Source organism: Panthera uncia, assembly GCF_023721935.1.
Source record: "Panthera uncia isolate 11264 chromosome D3 unlocalized genomic scaffold, Puncia_PCG_1.0 HiC_scaffold_8, whole genome shotgun sequence".
Classification (NCBI taxonomy): domain Eukaryota; kingdom Metazoa; phylum Chordata; class Mammalia; order Carnivora; family Felidae; genus Panthera; species Panthera uncia.
In genome coordinates, this window is record NW_026057586.1 from 82,554,256 (window position 1) to 82,577,087 (window position 22,832).

The window sequence follows — 22,832 nt, forward strand, 5'->3', positions numbered from 1 at the left end:
GAGGCTTCCTGGCTCCTTCCAGCCTGTGGTGGCGGTCAGCTGTCCTGGGCTTTGCTTGGCTTGGGGCTGCACCGCTCCCATCTCTACCTCCATAGTCACAGGGCCTTCTCCCTATGCGTCCTCTCCTCACACGCCAGTCATTGGATTCAGGGCCTACTCTGATGCGGTATGACCTCATCTTATTATATCTGCAGAGACTCTTTTCAAATAAGGTCATATTCTCAGGTTCTGCATGGATGAGAACTTTTGGGGGACACTATTCAACACAGTACAGGGGTGAGGGTCTGGGTGTGGTGGGGGAGGAAGAGGCTCAGATATGGAGCCTTACTTCTGAGTGACTGTAACACGAAGTTCCTGCCATTTTGCCCTCCTCTGGCCCTGCCCATCACACATTCCAGAAAAGTTCAAGCACCCGACCCAAATTCCTCCCACCGATCCATCGTGTCATATTAGCAACTTAGTTTCTTATTAGCCACTTCCCATCGCATCACATTAATATTTGTTTTCCCTAATACAATGCAGGAGTCTTCTCAGATTAGCAACTTTCTCATCACATTAGTGGAAACAACTCCTAATACAATACAATCCGAATATGACACAGTCTGATGGAGAATTGCTAACGCAATCCGACTCCCCTCTGCCTTGGTACAGGAATGTCGTCCTGTTGTTGAGCAATGTGGGGGCATGCTGAGACAATCAAGCCCCTGGTGAGCAGAGTCACACAGGCCACCCTCGACAGATGGAATGAGATTTGGGTCTCCCCAAAGGAGGAGGTCTCCCTTAGAAGGAACCAATGCAGGGGTCTCTCCTGTTTCCACACCCATCCTACTCCCATAAGGAACATTCTGGCTCTTCTCCTAAACATCCAAGGAACCTTGGAATCTGCAGGAAAAAAGAGACAGGTAGAGAGAGGGGTACATTATACCTTCCACAACCTAGTTCTCTGAAGCACTAACTTTATTGGTGTGACAAGGCAAGGCTGGCATTGCCAAGGTTAATTCATCAAGGATGTGTAGACACAGCAGAGCTAGGGCGATGTGAGGAGCCAGCAAAGCGGGCTGTTGTGCTGACAAGGCCGCCGGGGATGGGGGTGATGACACTGAACTGGTGACAGGCTCTCACAAAGTGGTTTAAGGAAAATCCCACTCGAGCCTGCTTGAGCTTTGGACTGACTTGGGTTCAAATCTATCACTGCCGTGTCCTAGCTGGATGATCTTGGTCATGTAATTTAAATGTCTCAGTGCCACAGTTTCCTACTCTGTAAAATGGGGGGAAAAACAGGGCCTACCTGTGAGGTTATGAGTCAATGAGATATGAACAGAAAATATTTAGAAGCTTGCATAGCACTTGGCATGTGAAAAATCAGCCTTAAGACACAGTCATGGTGAGGAATGCAAATCCCAAAGTAAGTCAAGTTCAACCACATGTTCTGAGTGAGCTCTGGGCTAGACACTGTGAAAACACAAGAAGTTGAGTCTCTCCTGTGGAGGCATGATGAAGAACCGGGAGGCAGGGGTCATACCATGAGAAGTCTTCAAGCCAAACCAAGGAGTTTGAACTTCATCTTCAGGCAAACTGGGAGCCATGGAAGCAAAAGGCCTCAAGTTTTAGTAGAGCTGAGGGAATGCAGGCCTGTGGGGACAGGAGACGTCGTTTCCCTTGCTGCCAAACCACCTGTCGTACTACTGGCTCCTTAAGTCCTGGCAGAGGGAGAGGCTGAGGGATGGCAAGAGATGGAGACAGACAGGGGCAGAAGAACAGCGAAGAAGCTGAGTGTGGGCTTCTCTGTGGCAGCGCTCACTTTCCTGCTCTCTCTGCCAGCCTGTCTGAGAGACTGGCAGAGCCCCCGGCCCACTGTAAACTATCCCAGGCAAGGTTGCCGAATAATTCTCACTGCCTCAGCATGGCAGCCCACGTGGTAGCCAAGAGCCTGCTGCCAAGAGGCAAGTGGCCAAGATTCCCTTCCAACAGAGACATCCTCTTGCCAATCAGAACCCGGCCTGCACACATCTAGTAAAATCGGACTGTTTGCCATCAGCCAAGCGGACACAGTCAGGACTTCTCGACCCTCCCCACCCCCATCCCCAAAGCCTCCCAGCAAGAAGGAGGGTCCACACCCCAAGGACCCAAGCACCTGCCCCCTCCACATTTAACCTCTAGGATCTACCTGCTGAAATCACAGCCTCCGGAGTTAAATGCGTGGGTTCAAAGCCCGGCACCTTCAACTGAGCAGCTGTGCAACCTGGGGCAAGTCACCTAACTTCTATGAGCCCCATCTGTGCCTACACAGTGCGATTTATAACAGTTTCTGCCTCACAGAGTTGTTGGGGGATTAAATGAGATCATATATGAAAAGTGCTTTCCTAACAACTGGCATTTAGTCCATGCTCAATAAATGTTCATTTGGGGCAGCTGTAAGATACTTCATCTATCTGGAACTCAGCTAATAGTATCAGCTATCCAGGACAGGGCTAGGGACCAGAGGATTAGCAGAAAAGGCCTCCGAGCAGTTAAAATAAATGCAGAGTCAACACATGGAATGTCCAATCATGAAACCACCCTAATATTTATATAATATTAGGGTCCTATAATTAAATTTCTTAGTGTTTATTTTTGACAGAGAGAGAGAGCGCAAGCAGGAGAGGAACAGAGACATACAGAGACAGAATCTGAAGCAGGTTCCAGGCTCTGAGCTGTCAGCACAGAGCCCCATGTGGGGCTCGAACTCATGACCTGAGCCAAAGGTGGATGCTTAACTGAGCTAAGGAGGCGCCCTGTGGTTCTATAATTAATAATAGTAATAACCACTACTACCAAGCATTGCGCATAGCAATTTAAATACATCTTGTCATTTAACAAGTAGCGTGCTGGTAAATGCTTAACCACCAGTTCTCTGGGGAAAAAAAAGAGAAGTTTTGATGTGTACCATTTCCGTGTGTAAATTCTTCTACCATGGTCAACTTCTAGCTCCCAGTGTGACGTCACCCTACACCTAGAACTGGGAAGAACAGCTGGTTCTTATCAGCCAGCTCTGGTCACCACTGCATTCACTGACTCTACATCCCCTATGAGGTCAGCGATATTTTAGCTCCATTTTCTAGACAAGGATAGCAAGGCTCAGAGACACAAACTTCCTTGCCTGAGATGACACAGTCAGCAGGCTGCAGCAGCACTATGATTTGGACCCAGGTCATGTGGATTTCGAAGCTCGCTCTCTGCATGTGGCCCAGTCCCCAACCTTCGTTTAGCACAATACTCACTTTTTGGTAAAGATGGGTGATAGTGAGTGTGTGTCCTCCCCCTCAAACCTGTGCCCACCTCTGTTCAATCTGGAGGCCACTTTCCTGGTGAGGTGTCTCTGCTCTGGTTCTGCGGATCCTCCTGCAGTCACACCCACCATGCCCACCCTGACCTGGCCCCCGCCATGACCTCCCCACCACAGACATCCAGACACCTTTAGAAGATTTTTAAAAAGTCATCCACATTTTGTCAGGATTAAGTTGATAAAAGAGGATCAGGAAAAAGAAATCACATCATGTATGATATCCCAAGCTACATATCACTGATTGCTGTTACTGTTTGCACAAAGTTAGCAAGCCTACAAAGCAGGGACTGTTTGAGTGAAGGACAAGGAACCTTTCATTTTACTTTTAAGAAGTGAAGCTGGGTGGTAGTTTTCTCAAACCACTGTGAGGCAACGTCAGAGTCCACTTACTGGGCCAGCAGTGTGTCTGGGCAGGTGTGACCCACTGTGCCAAACGGCAGAGGCCAGCATGCATTCCTAACAAAACAGCTGACAGGCCCACATGCCCCACATCCTCACCTCCATAAGCAGCCCCTCAAGACACAGGGACCACGTCCGCAGCATCTGCCTGTCCTCTCCACTTCTCAAACTTTAATGCACACAAGAATCACCCAGGATCTTGTCGAAGTGCAGATTCTGATTCCAGAGGTCCGGTGTGGGGCCGAGTCCCTGCATTTCTCAACAGGCATTCAAGTGATGCTGATACTGGTTCGTGGTGGACCACACTTTAAGTAGCTAAGGCCTAAATCCCAAACACTCAAATCCCTAAATTGCTTGTGCATCCCCTAACATTCCTCCGTGTCTCAAGGTTTTATAAATCCCCGAAGCAATTATAGCTTGACTCCTAATCACAAACACCTCCGAGTTTGCCGCAATCCATGCGGGTCTCTCACTTCCACTCTCCATGACTGCCTTGTCTTGTTCTAACTCTTATTCAACAAATACCAAGTGCCCACTCAATACCAGGCCTGCACCGGTGCTGGGAATATGGAAAGACCAATCCCTGCCTGATAGTCTCCTTCATCTGTCAGGAAAATGCCTAGAATCTGTGAGCTCCATTTCCAGGTAGTAGCAACAGCAGATACTTAGGTAGTACTTAGTAGGTACAAGGGACCGTTCCAAGCATTTATAAATATTAACCCTTTTAACACACCCTAATCACTGGTCCAGTGATTAACTTCATTTTACAGGAGAGGACTAAAGTTTATGGAAATGAAGTCACCTACTTGCTAAGGATTATGTAACCTTGAAAATGAAACTATTTAAGCCCCCACAGGAAAAGAAAGTTACATATTTGTGACTAAAGGATGCTCTTGGGTAGTGTCATGAACTTGATCCTGGCAGGGAAGAGTGGGAGTGAGTCAGTAGATACCAGCAGGTAAGTAGTTATACCCGACTGGGGCAGAGGCTTATATAATTTAGGACTCTTGGTTGTAAGCAGCAGAATCCCAACTCAAAGTAGCTTAAGCATAAAAGGGAAACTGTTGCTCACCTATCTGAACAATGCAGGAGTAGCTTCAGGCATGGCTAGATCCAGCAGCTCAAACAATATTGACAAGGTTTGATTTCTCTCTCTTAGCCCTGCTTCCCTCTGAGGTGTTCTTCTTTCTCACCAGGGCTGGCTTTCCCAGGGTCGCATTCTCCCAGAAGAAAAATGACTTTTCTCCCCACCATGTTCATACATAAGTCACAGGGAAGTTTTACTGGGATGAAACCACATCTACACATGTACATATTATATTGTCCATGATTGCTTTCCTGTTACAGTGGCAGAGATTAGTAGTTAAAAACCACATGGCCTGTAAAGCATAAATGTTTACTATCTGCCCCTTTCCAGAAAAACTCATTTTAGACTGCAATAGCAACAATTGCAGCACTTAGCTAACATAAACTGAGTGCACAGCTTATACCAGATACAGTTCTAGGCACTCGTTTGTTTCTTCAAATATGCATTGAGGTGGGAAAACTAAAACCTAAAGAGTTAAGAGCAGTCAAGCTCAAGGCCAGGTAGCCAGCAAGCAACAGAGCTGGGTTGTGAATTCAGTAGCATGACCCCAAATCCCATACTCTTAACAGCTCTGCTAATCAAACAAGGGTCTTCTGGAAGCTTCAGTAGGTAGATTTTCTAAATCAGGGTGTGATTTTCCAACTACTGGTTGGAAACACACCCACACATGCGTGCACACGTATTTTCTGAAGTATAAATGCTAAAGTGAATGGTGAATCCCACACAGGGTCCCCACTGCTCATGAGCTCTTTAGCGTTGTCCCATCAATGCTCTGATGGAAAGAACTGTCCTAACGAACCACTGGGGTCTCCCAGTGGACAGAGTGGCCCAAACCCCCATGAGCTGGCTTAGACTTCATGTCCCAGAAGTAGGGGCTTTAACGCTACTTAAGTCCACCATGAGTGCCAGCCTCTGCCCACCAAGGGCTCCAGGCAGGAACTCCAGTGATAAACCCACCTCTCTTGAGATGGGGTCTTACCAGGTCCCATCATAATCTAGGGAGCCCACGAACCTCTGATGTTTCTCATTAATTTGTAAAGCCCTGCCTAGGAAGTTGCTGAGGCAGCCCCAAGGATGGAGTCTTGTCTCCTGCCCTCAGTGGGTCATTGGGACACTTTGGGCTGGGGGGATAAGAGACCTTTACTGCCAGTAGAGAGAGGGAGGCAGGGGTTGGTAGTCAGAGGCATGTCCCATATTCAAAAGAAAGTTCAGGGTTTCTTATATTCTTGTGTTCAAATTCTGGTGCTGCCACTTAAGAGCTGTGTGATCCTGACCCAGGTGTTTCCTCTCTCTGAGCCTCAGTTTCCCCCTCTGCAAAATGGGTACAATGGTAACCCCATTGAAGAGTACCTGTGACTTTAAGAGATAACTTACAGCAAGCGTTTGGCACAGCATGTGAAAACTAAGAAAACAGGCTTTGCGGTTAGACTGGCTTAGTTTCAAATCCTGTCTACGCACTGCTGTGCAACCACTACTTTGCTGAGCCTCAGTTTCCTGACCTGTATAATGGGAATCATTGCAGAACTTGCCTTAGGGGTTGTTGTAAGGATCAACTCAGCTTATGGGTGGTTAGGACTGACACAGTAAAATGCTCAGCAGCTTTAGCTTTTTTCTTTTTCTTATGTCAGATGGGTAATGGGACAAGGTCTTAACAAGATTTGAGGGAGGCACGTGTCACATAACAGTGTGAACACCCAATCATCATGCTTAAGAACTACAAAAGGATCAGCTCTAGCTTTTAAAGATTACGTTCAACCAAGGCACACAAGAGATGATCATCTTAGCAATGCAATGTACCTTTACTTTCTGAGCTAAGGGTAACAGAAACTGGCCTCTGGGAAGCCTGTCCCAGCCTCTGGGGAGGTGATCTACTGTTCCATAGCTCTGATGCTGGGAGACCCAGGCCCACAAATACCCCAGCTCCAAACAGCTCCCTGCTGCTAAGGTTTGGGGCCAGGTCCCCAGAGCAGACATCCCTCTGATGGTTTCTTGCATCAGTGCCCCCCAGGGCTGTGCTAACATAACTGATGGGGGCCTTCGGTGCTCTGCTCAGGGCCTCAGAGCCAGGGAAAGGTGGTCTAGCTGGTCCTTGGACATGGCCAGGTCCTCTAAGGACCCAGCCCAGGACTCACTTCCAGGCCACAGGACTCTGAGCTCCAATGGCCCACCCCCCTGAAGAACTGACATCCCTCTGGGAGGCCATTTCAGATCTGCCATGGCCAAGAAGGAACCCTGGGCTCCTGTCTGCTCCTCACTCTTTCTCCCAGCATCTTCCCCATCTCAGGAAAAGGTGGTACATCCATCCAGATGCTCAGGCCAGGAGTCCGGGAGGCATTTCCATTCATTCCATTCTGCCACATTAAATCACCTACCAGTGAGCCCCATCACCTCCACTTTTAGTGAAGCCCAAACCATTCTCCACCCCCACCCAGCCTCCTCCAGGCCATGTGCTTGCCCCCATAATACTGTTTCAGAGAGATCCCTAATAATGCTTTTGGATGGCCTTCTGTCAGTTCTGTGGGTACTGAGTCAAAAACCCAGATCCCCCCCCCCCCCCCCCCCCCCCATGTAGCTAAGGAGCCGGCACAGCTAAGTGTAGCTCTGCTCTCCCCCTGCACTTCCAACCTCCGCTGGCTCTGGTCACAAGAGCTCTCAGTCCCAGAACAACCCTCTCTGATAAGATCCACACACATGTGCACATGCAGACACGCACACAAACCCAGACACTCAGATATTCACAGGGGTAAAGAAGCACACACCCAGACACAGAGATAAAAACACACGTACCCAGACACATCCTACACTACCCAGACACGGAAACACACCTCACATCCAGACACACACCTCTTTCCATGGCAGACTCCTTATATTTCATAATCCATTAAATACCCCCTTCCCCTGCTGCTCTACCATGGCACGTTGTTGATTTGCTTTGTAGGACCACAATCTGTGATTCTTTTATTCTATTTGTTTATATGCTTCTCATCAGTTCCCCCCAGCCCTCTCCTAGACTGTTCATATCCTGAAAGACCATTTTTCTTTTGTTCATTGCTATATTCTCGGCACCCAGCATACAGTAGGCACTTTATAAGTATTGAAGGAAGGAAGGAATAATCCCCTAATCTCTTTTCTATTTTAATAAGGGGCTATACTTGTATGCTTGTCTATGGTTAAAGTGTCCTGGAAAAACAAATAAATGCGGAGCAGACAAAAGGGGGCTACAAGTTGAGGAGATTTACCTTTCACTCTGTGCTCATCTTTAATGTCTCAGTTTAAAAGATGATGTGTATATTGCTTATAGAGAAATGTATCCTTGAAAATTAGTATTTTAAAATAGGATACTCCAGGGGTTCTCCAAGCTGGCCCAGCATTCTGGCTCGAGAGGCCAGGCTGGGTTCCCAGGTGGGTGCTGTCAGCACCTTTCTGGGTAGGAGCAAGGGGTCCAAACATCAGTTGGGTTTGAGAGCCAGGGGTCTGCATGACTCGCTCCAGGCTTGAGGGGAAGGGGCTGGGGTAGAGGCCTCATGTGGGTCCCATTTCCTGCACCCTCTATCTTCATGGCCAGCCTGTGTCAAAGAAGGAAATTAAGTTTGTCTAGGGCTGGATGCTCCTGAAGCCACACAGCCAACTGTGAGAATCAAGGGCACAAGGACAGAGACTATAGTTTAACAGTTTTTCTAGACTCTTCCTAGGAATGGATGTTGAAGAGACTGGACTATAATCACAAAGCCTGTCCTCATACCTTTTTTAAAAATAGAAAGTTATACATTACACATAGAGCCCTGTTCAATATCATAATCTCACCAAATTTCCCTTATTCTGAATGGTTTAAAAATATTTTGTAACAGGATTCACGGGGCTCCCCATACTGCAGTCTTGCAGCATCATGTAGGTGCTCCAGGCTTTTCAAGTGGCTCTTCCCTCTCCAAATCCAGTTCCTTGCCCAATGCCAAGCTGACTTTTCACCCTGCTAAATCACATGATGACTGACTTTCGCCAAGTGTCTGATCTTAAGAGAAGACAGAGCTTTAGAGGAAGAGTGGGGAGGAGGTGGGAGAAGGGGAAGAGGAGAAGGAGAAAACAACCCAAAGGGGCCTCCAGTTGGTTATTTGCTATTTATCTTCTTGCCCCCCACCAACACTGCTGAGTCCTTCCTATTTGTAGGGTGGAGAGAAGAGGGGATTGTCTCTGATCCTCTGTTTTCACCTGAGATAATTAAAACCTGTTTTCCTATTAACTGGTTCCACTGATGGCTTTCTGCCTAGCTTCTTCTCTTTGAACCTCCTTGAGTATGTCTCTATGGAATCATGTTGGTCCTCTGCACATCTCTACAGGGATTTGGTCTAATATCGGTCTTTTGAAGGTCCCATTTGCTCTACTGATCCCTGGACAATCTCTAGTTAAGACAATATGGCATCTTATGCCTAAGTTCCCCATAATGTCTGCAAGGACAGTCAGTGAATATTCTCCTTCAAATTTCCCTGGAATATCTGTAGCTGTTACTAAAGCCATGGATTACTATCTCTGAGTGACCCTTTCATCCTCTCTAGCTCCCTTCACCAGCCTAAAAATGACTTAGAGAGATGGCAAATATAGCATTAAAGTGCTCACTGTCACCTCTCCCGTCTGTGGCAGACATTACTAATGGATTGCCCATTTGGTCAGCTGGATCTCTACAATAGAGTTCAAATCAAATCAATTGTTACTCATCCCCCACCATTCCTTGTTCAGACACCTGCAAAAACCTTGAACCTGACCTTCTAACTTCTCCCCCTGTCTCCTTTCCCAGAGTGATTGTTTTAAAAAAAAAAGCTTTTATCTTTTAAAAAAAAATTTTTTTTTAACGTTTATTTATTTTTGAGACAGAGAGACACAGAGCATGAACGGGGGAGGGTCAGAGAGAGGGAGACACAGAATCTGAAACAGGCTCTAGGCTCTGAGCTGTCAGCACAGAGCCCGACGCGGGGCTCAAACTCACGGACCGTGAGATCATGACCTGAACCGAAGTCAGCCGCCCAACCGACTGAGCCACCCAGGCGCCCCAAAAAGCTTTTATCTTTTAAACATAAACCAGATACTGGCACTTCCCTATTAAAAATCCTCCAATGGCTGGGGCGCCTGGGTGGCGCAGTCGGTTAAGCGTCCGACTTCAGCCAGGTCACGATCTCACGGTCCGTGAGTTCGAGCCCCGCGTCAGGCTCTGGGCTGATGGCTCGGAGCCTGGAGCCTGTTTCCGATTCTGTGTCTCCCTCTCTCTCTGCCCCTCCCCCGTTCATGCTCTGTCTCTCTCTGTCTCAAAAATAAATAAAAAACGTTGAAAAAAAAAATTAAAAAAAAAAATCCTCCAATGGCTTTCCATTGCAATTAGAATAGGATGTGCCAACTCTCTCCTGTGCTCAAGCCCTGCATGACCTGGCTTTATTGGTATCTATTGTCAGCTTCTCCCAACTGGAACGTGAATCTTTAGGGGAGGGATTTTGGCTACCCAGTTGGAGGCAATGGCACCGGTGCCTACAGCAGTGCCTGGCACATCAGATGTTTATAGACTGAATGAGACTCTCTTTTGCTGATCCAGAATGTGGTCTAAGAATCTTTCTCAATGTGACATTCCAGGAAGCTACTACAGCTGAATTCTCAGAGTTCGCATGCAAGATGCAACCTACGTTCAAAGCCTATCCGGGTGAGTCTACCCAGCCTTCAATTATTTGGGAATGAGGCAATGTATAAATAAATCATTTTAGCCCTCCTGACCAGTTTACTTGCTTTCATTATATGTAGAAAAAAAATTTCATCCTTTATTCTTTGTAGTGAAAAATGGTTTGATGGGGTCCCTCTGAAGGCAGGCACCCTGGGGAGTCTGTAAGCAACATCATCTATGTTTGAACCAATGCATCAATGAGGTTACAGTCCAGAGAAAAATGCTCAGGAAAGTCAGGCCATGTGCTGCTGCCTCCTTAGGACATCACCCTTCACAACTGGCTGAGTCACCATGACGGCTGGAAACAGGTCCTAAAAAATCTAAACTTCTGGAAGGCCCAGGAGTCCCAGAACTAGAGGAACCATTGGGAGGCAGAAGGAAAATCTTTCAAAACAGAGAGCCATGATTGGGGTGAGCCCTGGTTTCTCTGTCCAGGGACATTTTGGAGCAAAAGGTGAATATTTCTGGTGTTCCTGCCAGGTTTCTTGGGGAACGGGGATGCTGGCAGGAGGAAAAGTGGATGGAGGGAGAGAAGAGTAATTAGTGCTATTAATTACATCTCAACCACAGCCTGCGTTTCTGCCCCGGGATTAAAGAAACATTCATTTGGAACGACTATTAAGGTCTTAAATTCAATGCTTCACAAATCATGGCGGTGGAATGAAAATTCTTTCTCTGTAGGGACCAGGAGGCAGAGAGCAGAGAATTTTCTATCCAGGTTGCTGCAGCCCAGCTGGAAAAGCCCGGGCTTGCGAGCCAGGGTGGAAGATGGTTTGCTTGTTATTGTTGTTGGCGGGACTTTTTTTTTTTTTTGCCTAAAGCTGCTTCAGGCGGGGACGTGTTCCAAATGTATAATCTAATATGCTATAAAAGTCACTAATGTGATTATACTTTTATATCATATTAGAGAAAATGAATACTAATTCAATACCAAACGCTAATTTGGTAGAACCCCAAATTGCTGAGAGACTGCAAAACATTTACTGGGCTGAACTTCCCACGGCTGATGCCTAAGAGTCGTGGTGCTTAGGTGCCACAACCGGTCTGTGAGCTGGGCAGTCAGAGATGTTGGGGTCTGCTGGGGTCTGCCATCTCCTCTGTGGTGGACAGATGCTGCAGTGGTTCCCCTGGGGAACATATACTCTGCCCCCTTCTGGGGCACTTCTCAGTGCTCAGAGCACTTTTTCAAATCATAAGGAATGCAAATCCATTTGGATTTTTAAATTAAGCATGTTGTTCGACAGGACAGCATTGGCAGATGGGAGACAGGCTGCCTCTAAATCCGAGTCAAGGTTGGGAACGGCTTCTCAGAAGAAAGACTGCCAAGAACTATGTCCTAGGAACTTATATTAATGGCCAACATTTACTGAGCATTTACTATGAGACAAGCACTGTTAAATGCTCTCCCCTTCCATTCAGTCATTCAACCCTCAAGAGGGCCCTAGGAAATTGTAACCTTTTTTGTGCCCATTTGATAGATGAGGAAAATGCAAGTTCAGAGAGATGAAGTGACTGGTCTAAGGTCTAAGAGCTTATCTGGCTCCAGAGCTGCATCCTCAGACACTCAACTTAATTGCTGCTAGGTAAGGAGTCAGGCCCACTGAAAAGACAGTTACATTTCACCTGCATTATCTCATGTTACTCTCGAGGCAACACTTGGGTTGATTTGTTATTAATCCTATTGTACAGATGAACAAACAGGTTCAGAAAAGTGACCTAACTTGCTCAATGTCACAAAACTACAAAGACAGCTACAGACAGCCAGGACTCAAACTCAAGGCTGGCTAGCTCCAAAACCAGGGCTCATAATCACTGTACCGCAAACCTCCCAAGTTCCCCAAACCAAGGCCACAATCCTCAAAAGAAGATCCCCGTGCCTTTCCCTGCCCACAGTGCTGTTCAGTATCCCCTCTCACACCAGCCTCTATATCCTGGAGACTTTTCTCCTTCCACTTCTGACCTGAGAGTCCATGGAAAGGCAGTTTGGGTCAGCTTCTAGAATAATTCTCATTCCCTGAAATCTCTCTTGTGGGATGCCTGACTCCCTTCTCCTCCCACACCTGTATCTCATGGGTACACTGTCCCATTTTATTATCAAACATCACCCACATTTCCCCCATCTTGGCCAGCCACATCCAGAAATGCAGGGCCAGAATTACGACGTGTCGGCTCACCTTCATAAATAATATTTTGCAATTTCCTTGTCCGGGGGCATGGATAAATTATTCTTCTGCATCAAGGTTACGATGATCAAAAAGGTGGCCTGGCTGGCCTTCCTCGAGAGTGGGGATAAAAAGGAGGCTCTGATTACATCGAGGCGCCAGGCTGAGGGGGGAGCCCCGGGTCCTAGGCGTTTGCTTTGTGGCTGCACAATAATCAGATATCTGAAAATGCATGAACTCTGATTTTAAGGTCCTGCTGGAGAAGGGATTGACGTGACAAGCAAGTCTGACTTTCACATCATTCACAGGGGTTGACAGAAAGAGCCTTCTGATTAGAGTGCAGTTAGCACTGTTCCCTTGTTCCCTTCACTGAGAGCCCTCATCCACCCTGCCACAGTCTCTCTCTCTCTCTCTCTCTCTCTCTCTCTCTCTCACACACACACACACACACACACACACACACGCACCACACACAAGCCTTCTTTCTATACAGGGTGTTATGGGGCTGAACTGTGTCCTCCAAAATTCCTATGTTGGAGTACTAACCCTCATTGCCTCAGAATGTGATCTTATTTGGACATAGGATCTTTACAGAGGCGATCAAGTTAAAATGAGGTCCCTAGTCCAATATGACTGATGTCCTTAGAGAAAGGGGAAATCTGGACACAGACATGCATAGAAGGAGAACTGCCTGGTGAACACAAAGATGGCCACCTGCAAGCCAAGGAGAGAGCCCTCAGAAGCAATCAACACTGTTGACACCTTGATCTCAAACTCCAGAACTGTGAGAAAATAAATTTCTGTTGTTGAAGCTACCTGGTCTGTGGTACTTTGTTATGGCAGCCTGAGCAAATGAACGCACTGAAACATACTTTAAAAAAAATTCAGAACCAAGATATCAAGTGGTTCCCAGTTGAAGGCAGCCATCAATAGTATCTGAGGCTAATTTGTGTTAATTATTTTTTAATGTTTATTTATTTATTTTGAGAGGGAAGAGAGAAGGCTGGCGAACATGAGCAAGTATGCACATGCATGTGTGGGAGGGGCAGAGAGCGAGGGAGAGGGGGAATCTCAAGCAGGCACCACACTGTCAGCAGAGCCTGATGTGGGGCTTGAACTCATGAACCATGAGATCACGACCTGAGCTGAAATCAAGAGTCAGATGCTTAACCAACTGGGCCACCCAGGTGCCCCAGAAAACCCAATTTTTGATAACCACTTAGAAACGGCCAGTGAGATGGCCAGGCAAAATCCATGAGCATATGACGGCGGGAGTGGGCTTGGCCAGCCTTATGTGACTAATAAGCCCACTAAGAGATCTCCCTGCCCTCCTAGGGAAGGCCTACAGCACCAGACGCCTCTCTGGCTGGCCGTCAGCATTGAGGGCTGGTGACAACACAGCCTCCCCCTCCCCACACAAGCTCATGACACCCCCTCCCACCCAGTCTTAGCAAGATGGCACCAGGCTGTAGCCTCCCCCTCTGCCGCCTGCTCTCCATGCATCCAGTAGGCGCCCAATTCTCACTGCCCTCCCAAATCCGGACGAAACTGCGAATTCTCCCTGTCAGTGCTGTATATCACTTTGAGATATATACCATATTAGCAGAAAGAACTGAATTATATTGCATTCATGATGCAATTAAACACTTCACTAGGAATCAATGTAAAACTGATGAGGCCTGAAAGTAGTGCATATGGCTTAGAACATTATAAAACATTACCTTCACTCAAATCCTTTTCAGTAGCAATTTAAATCTTCTTACAGTTACTGCTGCCAATGGTAAACCATCTACTGATTCATAACAGTGCATGGTAACGAATGAATTTTTTTAAAAATTTATTCAACTACTAAATTACCCATGAAACCGGAATAGCTGACAGGAGTAATCTGAATTATTATTAGCTCTGCAAGTATTCTGCATTAGCCAATTTAAAACCACGGTTCTCAGGCAGGAACCAGTTAGTACAGCCAGAGTGTTAAATGACTGCAATAGTTCTTCATTTTACTGCTGCTTACATTTAAAGGTCAAGAGATAAAAATTACATATGACTCCAAACATAGGAAGGGTGTTTATCTTTTTCTACAAATCGGGTCAGTTGTAAACTTTAAAAAACATCTGAGATGCAACAGTATAAACTCAAAGGCCTTTCGAATATTTGGAAATCAGAAGGCTGGGGTGGGGGTGGGGGTGTTTCTTCACCCTCTTCCATCAGTGCACATAAAGATGACATACCCCTCTTCTTTGTGGTCCTGAAACTTGCTCCCCCGCCCCCTCCCCCGATCTATTCCTTGTTCTTCCTCTCTGACCTCCATATGCTCCCCACCTCCTCCGAGTGCTTGGGCAGCTCTGGAAGGATCTTGAAGCCACAGAGAAAGAAAGTCACAGGAATGGAAGCTCCCTCCCCCACCTAAAGGTCACTTGGTCTGGCCCTCGGCCTCCCACCTGAGGTGCAGCAGCAAGACTGAATTTTCCAGGGCCCAACCCCTTCTCTAACTGCCTTCTTGTCCACACCCAGTGCCTGTTGGTTTATTCCCCCTTCAAAAGCCCAAGGGAAAAACCAAAGTGAGAGAAATAAATAAAGAAGCAGCTTTCTTCAGGAGTCCAATGTTATCATGCATGACTAAACAAGGACCATAAAGCACAAGCTTGTTTCTTCCCATGGCTCAGGCAAGATGGGCACGTGGGTTTTGAGCTCTGTAGAAGGAAGGGAAGAGCTAAGCAAGTTCAAGGCATAATTTTATTTTTTTAATTTCCTTTCTTTGGGGGAAGTTTTTTTTTTTTTTCCTTTAGCCACCAAGTTAATATACGCTCACTATAAAAAATTCAAATGATGGAAAAGCACACAAAGAAGAAAGTTTGACAGCCCAGTCTTTCCACTCTGATTCAGCTATCAATAATGATTAAGCACCTACTGTGTGCTATGCCACTGGGGCTACAGATAGGAACAAAACAATTGGTCCACTCCGGGCTTTTCTCTATGCATCAACTGACATGTACATTCATAGGTAGAATTATTCTCAAAAACGGGATCCTATTCTACCACTTTCTTTATTCATCCAACAAAGTGTCCTGGCACCTTTCACTGAAAGGCTATAATTCCACTATGTGCATGTATGGACCATGTATGGACGTACCCAGGCCTGTGTGGACATTTTCCTGCTAATATGAACCATCTTACAAATGAACAATGCTCAAGCTACAAGTAAGGGTGGGCCAGCCTTATGCCAAAAGGGATGTTCAAGCTGTCTGGGCAGTTTAAGGGTGAGGGGGTGCAGGCAGTGGGGGGGTCCCCTGTGAAAAAAATCTTTTTAACAGGCAAAGAAAGCATTTATGACTCCCCCCCTGCCCCATTGATCTTTTGTGCACAAGCTAATTTCCAGCCACTGATGTAGCTTTAAAATGTGGGCTCTCACAAGCCTGTGAGCAGCAGCTTGAACATCTGCTACTTGCAGGCTGGCGAATCCACCTTGGTGAGAGCGACGGCAACTGTCCAATATCCTCTGTGCTGCCAAGAGGCCCCTGTTAAACCAGTGGGTTTAACTGGGGTGACTTTGCCCCATGGGGGACATTTGGTAATATCTGGAGACATCTTTGGCCATCTCCCTTTGAGGGGTGGGAAGTGTGTGTTGTTGGCATCTAGCGGAGGGAGACCAGGATGCTGCTACACAACCAACCCAAAATGTCAAAAGTGTCAAGTTCAACTGTGCTTTAATCAAAGTGTGGGGCAGTCTAGGTATGGTTGAGAGACCGGGTTTTGGACAGACAGACCTGTGTTTTCAAGGCTCAGTTCAGCCATTTGCTAGCTGTGTGACCTTGGACAAATGTATTAACCTCTCTGAACCTCAGTACAGTCCTTAACTACTTGTTAACAGTATCTACTTAGGGTTATTGGGAGGATTCCATGAGATATTCTGTGCTAAGTATGCAGTGCCGCATCATTTATTATCACTAGTATTATCAGTAGTAGCAGCGGTAACGAAAGCAGTAGTATTTTTATTGTAGTAAAATACACATAACATAAAATTTACCATTTTCAACCCTTTTTAAGTGTACGGTTGAATGGCATTAGTTGTGCAGCCATCACCACCATCCAACTCCAAGACTTTTTCATCTTGCAAAACAGAAACTCAGTACCCATAAAATACTGACTCCCCAGCCCCTGGCAACCACCATTCTACTTTCTGTCTCTATGAATTTGACTCCTTTTGGGTGACTATCATACAGTATGATACAGCAGAATCGTATAGTATCTATCCTTTTACGACTGGCTTATTATACTTGGCTTAATGTCCTCAAGACTCATCCATATTACATTTGTCACGATTGCCTTCCTTTTGAAGGCTGTATAATATTCCACTATATGAACAGACCACAGTTGTTTATCCATTCATCTGTTGATGGACACTTAGGATGCTTCTAACTTTTGGCTATTGTAAACAATGCTGCTATGAAAATGGGTGCAGAAATATCTATTCAAGTCCCTGCTTTCAATTCTTTTGGGTGTATATACAGAAGCGGAATTGCTGGATTATACGGTAATTCTATTTTTAATGTTTTGAGGAGCTGTCATACTGTTTTCCACAGCAGATGCACCACTGAATTGGAAGAAGTACTTTTTAGGGACAGGCCAAGGATCAGGTCCTGGGTGGACAATGTGTCCAAGGATCTGCACGACCCAAAAGTCTCACTTAACCAAGCCCTACTGGATATATCACCTTTCTGGACATGTCTACCTGGGCCTTTTGTTTCTTTTTTTAAGTTTATTTATTTATTTTGAGATAGAGGTAGGGGCAGGAGGAGAGAAAGAGAACAAGCAGGGAAGGAGCAGAAAGAGAGGGAGGGAGGGAGGGAGGGAGGGAGGGAGGGAGAGAGAGACAGAGAGAGAGAGAATCCCCTGATATGGGGCTTGAACCCATGAACTGTGAGGTCATGACCTGAGCCGAAATCAAGAGTTGGACAGTTAGTCAACTGAGCCACCCAGATGCCCCTACCTGGGCCTTTTACACCTTTGGCTGCAGTATCTCAGGGGTCTTCTCCAGGCCAGCAGCTATGCCTCCCCACTCCTCTGCCAGGTGACCCCCCCCCCCACCATGACAGTCTTGTAGGTGCTCAGTTCCAAGTGGGCACATTGTCTATTTTCATACTGTCTCCTCTCAATGCCAGGGTCTGTTACCAAACCTGGCTCCACGTGATCTAGGAATCGGGGCCCCCAGCCTCCAAGAGCTGGAATCAAGAGCTGGGAGAGTGAGAGGGCCTTAGGCTTCTGCCTAGCCCCTCACTCCAGATGTGGGTGTGCCAGGGAAGAGGGGGCTTCTCTGGGCAGAGAAAGCACGGTGGAAGTACTTCAGGCTGTGGGGACAGACACAGTGAGTGGATCATGGGGGCATAAATCCCAGGCGTTTTTGTGCTGCTCTGATCAGGCCGCCTTCCCAGGGAAACAGAATGCTAGGCCTGGGAATCAGACAGATCTGGCCCCAATGCCACCTCTGTGAGCACAGACTAAATGGTTGTTACACCCTGGGCACTCTGTAGATAACTCCCATAGTTCACCTCATTTATAACTCTCATATCAGCCCTGGGAGACCAGAGCTATTGTCAGCCCCATTTTATAGAAGGCAAAACTGAGCCTCAGGGGGCAGAAGCAATTCTATCAATGTTGCACAGAATTGTTAGTGGTGGAGCTGGGATTCAAACCCAGAGGGGGTGAGTTAAAACTCTGATCATTATACTAGACTTCCATGTAGCACTGAACTTGTTACTGACCCTGACTGTAAAATGGGATGATAAGAGAAGCCACCTGTGGCAAGCATTATAGACTGCTCCCCCAAAAGTTATTCCAAACCCCTTCCCCTTTACCACCTGCACTTGTTTGCTAGGGCCGCCACAACAAAATACCACAGACTGGGTGGCTTAAACAACAGAAAATTCTTTTCTCACAATTCTGGAAGCTAGAAGTTTTAGATCGAGGTGTTGGCAGTGTTGGCTTCCTCTGAGGCCTCTCTCTTTGGCATGTAGATAGCTGTCTTTCCCCTGTGTCTTCACATGGTCCTCCCTCTGTACATGTATGCTTGTCCTAATCTCCTCTCCTTATAAGACCCCAGTCACACTGGATTAGGGCTTACCCCTATGATCTCATTTTAACTTAACTACCTTTTAGGTCAAGGTAATTACCTATCTCCAAATATAGCCACATTCTGAGGTATTGGGGGTTAGGACTCCAACACATGAATTTTGAAGAGACAAAATTCAACCATAACACCACCTTCTACCAGAGAATGGAAAGCTACAGGGTCTCATTTCCCAGCCTCCCTTGCAGCTACACGTGGCCAATCAGAGTCCTGGACAACGAGATGAAGATTAGATGTCCCTGAAGAGGGCTCAACTTTCTGAATTCAAAGGTAAAATCTTCACTGTAAGAAAACCTTTTGCCCTCTGTCCCTTTGGCTTTCCCTTCTTTTCCTTCCTGGCCTGCAGATATGAGACCTGGAGGGGAAGAGGCCATCTTAGAGCTGTGAAGGGGGAAGCCAACATGATGGAATGAAAAGACTGAGGGTTGCATACCTGTGAACTTTGTTATGTGAGAAAAACAAACCCTCAAGGTGCCCTTTAGTTGGTAAGTAGATAAACTGTGGTGTACCCAGACAATGGAGTATTATTCAGTGCTGAAAAAAACAAAACAAAACAAAACAAAACAAAACAAAACTCCAAAAACTATCAAGTCATGTAAAGACATGGAAGAAACTTAATGGCATATTATTAAGTAAAAGAAGCCAATCTGAAAAGGCTACATACTGTATGATTCCAACTATAGGACATTCTGGAAAAGGCAAAATCATGGAGACAGTAAAAAGATTAGGGGTTGTCAGGGGTTAGCAGGAGGGAAGGATGAACAGGCAGAGCACACAAGATTTTTTAGGGCGGTGAAAATACTCTGTATGATATTCTAATGGTAGATACATGTCATTGTACATTTGCCCAAATATACAGAATATACAACACCAAGAGTGAACCCTGATGGAAATTGTGGATCTGGGGTGATGATGTGCCAATGTAGGTTCATCAAGTATAACAAATGCACCACTCTGGTGAGGAATGCTGATGTGGAGGGGACTACACATATGGGTGGGGCACAGAGAGCATATGGGAACTCTGTTCTTTCTGCTCAATTTTTCTGTGAACCAAAAACGGCTCTAAAAATAAAGTTTCTTTATTTTTTTATTTAAAAACATTTTTTAATGTTTATTTTTGAAACACAGTATGTGTGCATGAGCAGCAGAGAGGCAGAGAGCCTGATGCGGGGCTTGAACTCATGAACCTCAGGATCATGACCTGAGCTGAAGTCAGCCGCTTGACTGAACCACCCAGGTGCCCTAAAATGAAGTTTCTTTTTTTTTTTTTTTTTTAATTTTTTTTTTCAACGTTTTTAATTTATTTTTGGGACAGAGAGAGACAGAGCATGAACGGGGGAGGGGCAGAGAGAGAGGGAGACACAGAATCGGAAACAGGCTCCAGGCTCCGAGCCATCAGCCCAGAGCCTGACGCGGGGCTCGAACTCACGGACCGCGAGATCGTGACCTGGCTGAAGTCGGACGCTTAACCGACTGCGCCACCCAGGCGCCCCCCTAAAATGAAGTTTCTTAAAAAAAAATACACCCATAAGTTTAAGGCATCACTGGGTGAGTTTCCAGTTACTTGCAGCTGAGTGCATTACTTACAGGAATAGCCCTTCAAGGACCTCACAATCTAAAGAGAGGGATCATAAGGCAGAACGGGCACCAGGTGAGTCACACAGGCCTGAGAGATGTGAGCTCAGTGAAGGTGGGCTGGTCAGGTAAGACTCCCCGGAAGCAGTGGCTGTGCTAGAGCAGAGCCTTGAATGCCAAGTCAATTTGGATAAACAGCCTCCATCAGGGATGCCAGGCAGTCACCAAGGAAACACAAGGAGATTTTGAGTAATAACTCATCAGTCAGTCCCCAGCTGGACTGGATGAAACCCTCAAGAAGAGGAATCACGGGAGATGCTGATAGAGAGGGAGACTTAGAGAATATGTCTGCACACACATGCCACACCACACATGCTGGGAAGGTGGGTGCTGGACAGCTGCTTAGCACGTGTGCACATCGATGGAGAAGGCATCAGGTGCCGAGGCTTCTGGAAGAAGAAGTGGGCTCCAACTTGGAAAGGAGGCATTGTCTCTTTAAGTGAGCATAACACTGTATCATCCTTTCTCTTCCTATTTTGGGTTTTATTAGCAAAGCAGTACAATGTTTATACTAGTGGGTATTACATTTGCCAGAACAATTACAGTATGACAAATGGTACATCAATGTAATCCATCAACCTCGCCAAGACAGGAATCCTTTACTCGGGACTGCCATTAATTCTGCGCTCCCGTCTCTGGGGTCCTGGGCCCGTGTAGCCATGACAACGCAGATAACGCCTGGTGTGAATGCTAGACCTCTGTGAAGGATGGGCACCTCCTAGGTGCACTGGAATTTAACCTCCGACACCCGCATATTAGTCTACTTGGAGCAAGAAATTAGAGATTGGGGCTGGAAAAAAGCATGGCACTTGGGGGAAGGGGTGTTTTTTTCTCCTTCATCATGGTGCAGTGTCTCAGAAGGGGAGAGGGATATACAACTATGGCTAGTGTGGCTCACCTGTCACTGGTTGCTGGTTACCAGCCCCAAAGCCAGGAGCAAATTCAGACTGAGATGTGTCAAGTCTCAATAGCAATGGCAGCTTTTAAGGAAAGGGAACAAGGACTCAAGGTATAAAGACAATGAGCATTTGGAGAGAGAGAAGAAGGGAAAGTCATTTTATGATTTATATTGAAAGCCTCAGAGATTCTGAAAAAGCAAACACTTATCTAGGCACAAAGAAAGACCGTTTGATGTACAAAAGGCCCAGATCTCCTCTGACTGGTGAACTCTAGTTCCAAATGTTTGGTATATAATTTCTTGACCCTGGGCTCCCTCTACCTCCCCCATCTGCGGCTTCTCTGAGCAGCTAAATCCCGACGGTTACACATGCCCTCAGACAAGACTGCAGCCATCATCTGCAAATTCACCAGGAGTTTCAGACTTCCTCAATTCATCCCAACCGGCAAATTACAAGCTGGGAGCGGCTTTATAAAATATGAAACGGCTGCTGTCAGTTTTTCCATCAGTTCTACATATTTTGCTGTTAACAAAAGGAACCGATAACCACTTCTCATAAGGAAAAACAAGAATAAAATCAAAGGCCCCTAATGGAGACAATCTCCAAAGTGCAACAACACAAGCCCATTTCTTTTCTTTCTTTTTTTTTCCCCCTTCCCTGACAAATCAATCTGGCCATGGTCCAAGGATACAGGCAGACAGACGGAGCTACCTCACCTGTTTTATTAAGCCATTACCAGAATCATTTTATTCCCATTTATAATGTTCAATACATGGTCTGAAGACTTTTCTAATATAGTAATTAGATGGAACACTAGATAGATGGATTAAATTGGGACGATATTTTATGCCATTGTACATTGCTTTACAATATTCTGCCTGGCTTCTGAGATACCAAAGTGTGAGCGTGTATATATAAACATATCCCTTTTATTCTAGATGGGAAGGCTGTACTTTGCATGTGGCTCATCTCAGTGTGAGACTTCCCATTTGGAAATCTGATGGAAATTTATGAATCCACGATAGAACTCGCCGGGAAATCCATCCTACATTCTGTCCCCCTGCCCCCAAGCAAAGGTTGCCCAAGCATCACCACCGTTGCCATGGTCACTGCAGCCAACATTTACTGGGTGCTTACTACATACCAGGCATGGAGCTGAGACCTTGACATTTATTAGGAGGTCACATAACTTGGGGAGCTCAAGGGCCCAGACTTTGAAATTGCCCAGAGCTGGGACTTAAACTCTGCTATGTACTTGCTATGTGACCTGGAAAAAATTACTTTACCACTATGAGCCTCAGTTTCCCCCACCTGAAAGATGAGGATAATATAGGTACCCATCTCACAGGACTGTTCTTAGATACTTACTTAGATACTTAGATGATGCTTACTTAGCACAAGGCCAAAAAGAGAGCAAGTCCTCAATAAATATTTTTATTATCATCTCATTTAGCCCAAGGAGATGGTAACATGCCTCTTTTACAGATAGGGAAACTG

At 46.2% G+C, this 22,832-nt stretch overlaps 1 protein-coding gene and 1 non-coding gene across 5 annotated transcripts in view; both read right to left on the bottom strand.

Moving 5' to 3' along the window:
* Positions 1-22,832, bottom strand: part of CUX2 (cut like homeobox 2) — a 283,634-nt gene that overhangs the window by 146,516 nt on the left and 114,286 nt on the right. The gene's annotated exons all lie outside the window — the stretch shown is intronic.
* Positions 6,434-6,537, bottom strand: LOC125914961 (small nucleolar RNA U13). Its single transcript, XR_007455512.1, has one exon. It is a non-coding gene; the product is annotated as a small nucleolar RNA U13 (small nucleolar RNA).